Raw genomic sequence first — 2,486 nt, forward strand, 5'->3', positions numbered from 1 at the left:
TGCAGCTCACAGACAGACTTTGAGACTTCAGGCACATTAGGACATTAGGAATACATGTGTAACTAGCACATGTGGGTTTATGACAGCTGGATGAAATAGTGAGGCAGTGATAATTGTTCTTTCCCAGATTTTAAGTGTCTCTAAGAGGGTCCTGGACCCCCTGATGATCCTCCACCTAATCACATGAGCCAAGGTGTGAAAACAGGTGTAGGTCACAATCAGCCAAGGTGTTGGGTGAGCTCATTGTGAATCCTAGCCACACCCTATCATGTGACTTACTGAGGTCAGATGACGCAGGATGTGCGTGGGCGTTAAGGCGTCTAGATTATAGATGGCAGACAGTTGGTGTGGTAAGCCCCGCCCTCCTTTCAAAGATGGCCGTTCACAGTGGACATGGATGTTTCTTTCACTCCTCTTTCAAACCATCTGTCTTCTCTCTACAAAATGTGAACACTGGCATCCTGAGAGAGTGACCTTTGACCTTTACATGTGTTTATGAAGTGGCTGTTTGGTGTCTCCAGTGTAGAGGTCTGAGCGCTCCTCGCTGCACTGCACAGCTACGTTGTTCAGTTTGTGTTTGTGATGAACCAGTTTGTGTCTGAGTCTGAAGTGCACTGGGATGTCGTGTTTGGAGAAGACTCTCCTGAGTTTCTCTGATAAACCTGCTACATCAGGGACGATGATGTTGTTCTGGTTTTCCTTCTGTTTCTCCCTAATTGGTGTCTGACCTTGTTTACTATCTGATTAAGTTAACCACATGTTTTAAGAGCTTTCTTTACATGTGTGCGTTCATTTTCTTTCCCTTCTGCTTCAGAGGGAACATTTTATGCTCGGTGTTGCAAGGTGTCGTTTTTCGAAACGCAGGCCTTGTTCCTCTTTCTTCTACACGATCGCTCAGTTTGTTTTCTATCATTCATTGCATCCTTGTATGTCGACCTCTGTTCTGCATTGATACAGAGCCCCTATCAGCCCAGTGCCAGCTTGTGCAGTAAAGACTTCATTAAATGCCTCCTTTATGTGGAATCTACAGATACTGTAAGTACTGCAGGGTCTGCATTCACAGGGTTCAGTGTGAATCAGTTTGATGGAAATGAATCTGTCAAATACACACAGAACTGTTAGGTCTGTGCCCCTGAGTGATTCCTTTTTTTAAATTATTTTTTGTAATGATTAAAGTTTCAATTCATCAGCTTTGTTGCTGAAAGCTCCGAGCCAACTCCAGAGTTCATTAACTGTGTTCCAGGTCATTACACTGATAATATGAAAGTCTTAGTACTGCTAGATGTTCTGTCAGACGTGTCAGGGAGGCAATGCAACCGAGAAAAACATTCAGAAGATAAAGGAGATGTAAGTAAGACACATTTCAGAAACAAAAACACATCATTGGTCCCCACTTCTTTAGTTGAATCTATGAAAGGGAACATGAACTGTAACACAGCTTCACAGTCGTATAGCAGTAACAGTAAAAAGTTGAATCCCAAAAACTTGATATAAATCATACAGGGAGTGCAGAATTATTAGGCAAGTTGTATTTTTGAGGAATAATGTTATTATTGAACAACAACCATGTTCTCAATGAACCCAAAAAACTCATTAATATCAAAGCTGAATGTTTGTGGAAGTAGTTTTCAGTTTGTTTTTAGTTTGAGCTATTTTAGGGGTGTCATGGTCTGTGGAATGCGTGATGCTCGGGTAGCCACACCCCCGGGCTGGGCCATCACTAGCACACCTGCTCTCCATCCCGGTGATTACACGGAGATCCACTTAATCCGGCGCTGACGGATGCTCCACGCCAGTCCGTAGTCATCCCCACAGTGGTAACCAGACTTCCACGAAAAGTGTGCATTCTCTTCTGCTTGGAACTTTGTTTAACCTGCCTACTTCTGTCCAGATTTCTACTCGGCGTCTGCTACCTGCCTGTCCTCCGGCTCAACTGGATCTCGCGGCGCTCACCTGGCCCACTCGCCATTCCACGGACTTCCTGCCCCCACGGACTGCCACACTTCCCTCCCGAGCTCCCACGGTTCCGTTCTATCGTAAGCCCCTACTCTAACTCAGTCCTGATATGTTCTCCCCGCTTCCTGGCTCCCTAGTAATCATCTCCCCTTTCTATTGCAGCCCCCCGCCGTCCCGATCCCGGCTTCCTCGTGTCATTGTTTCCCCGGATTTTTAGTTTCTGTTTTGCTCTCTACTTTCCCCGGGTCGCCTTTCGTTGTTTTAATAAAGTGTCTTTTTGTTAGCTCGGAGTCTGCGCCTGGATCCTTTCGTGCCCGCGCACCACGGCGCATGACAAGGGGGATATCTGTGTGTGCAGGTGACTATTACTGTGCATAATTATTAGGCAACTTAACAAAAAACAAATATATACCCATTTCAATTATTTATTTTTACCAGTGACACCAATATAACATCTCCACATTCACAAATATACATTTCTGACATTCAAAAACAAAACAAAAACAAATCAGCGACCAATATAGCCACCT

At 44.7% G+C, this 2,486-nt stretch overlaps 1 long non-coding RNA gene across 2 annotated transcripts; it reads left to right on the top strand.

The window, feature by feature from the left end:
• Nucleotides 1-302: 302 nt before the first annotated feature.
• Nucleotides 303-2,239, top strand: LOC146683830 (uncharacterized). 2 transcript variants are annotated; one of them, XR_014917715.1, is made up of 3 exons: nucleotides 304-1,817; nucleotides 1,892-2,036; nucleotides 2,119-2,239. It is a non-coding gene; the product is annotated as an uncharacterized LOC146683830 (long non-coding RNA). The 2 variants fall into 2 exon arrangements; XR_014917714.1 differs by having other exon boundaries at nucleotides 303-2,036.
• The last annotated feature ends 247 nt before the right edge of the window (nucleotides 2,240-2,486 follow it).

The sequence above is a fragment of the Copadichromis virginalis genome, linkage group LG22 (genome assembly GCF_057382275.1).
Source record: "Copadichromis virginalis isolate Kocher_CV1m ecotype Utaka linkage group LG22, C_Virginalis_male_GT1.1, whole genome shotgun sequence".
Taxonomy (NCBI): Eukaryota; Metazoa; Chordata; class Actinopteri; order Cichliformes; family Cichlidae; genus Copadichromis; species Copadichromis virginalis.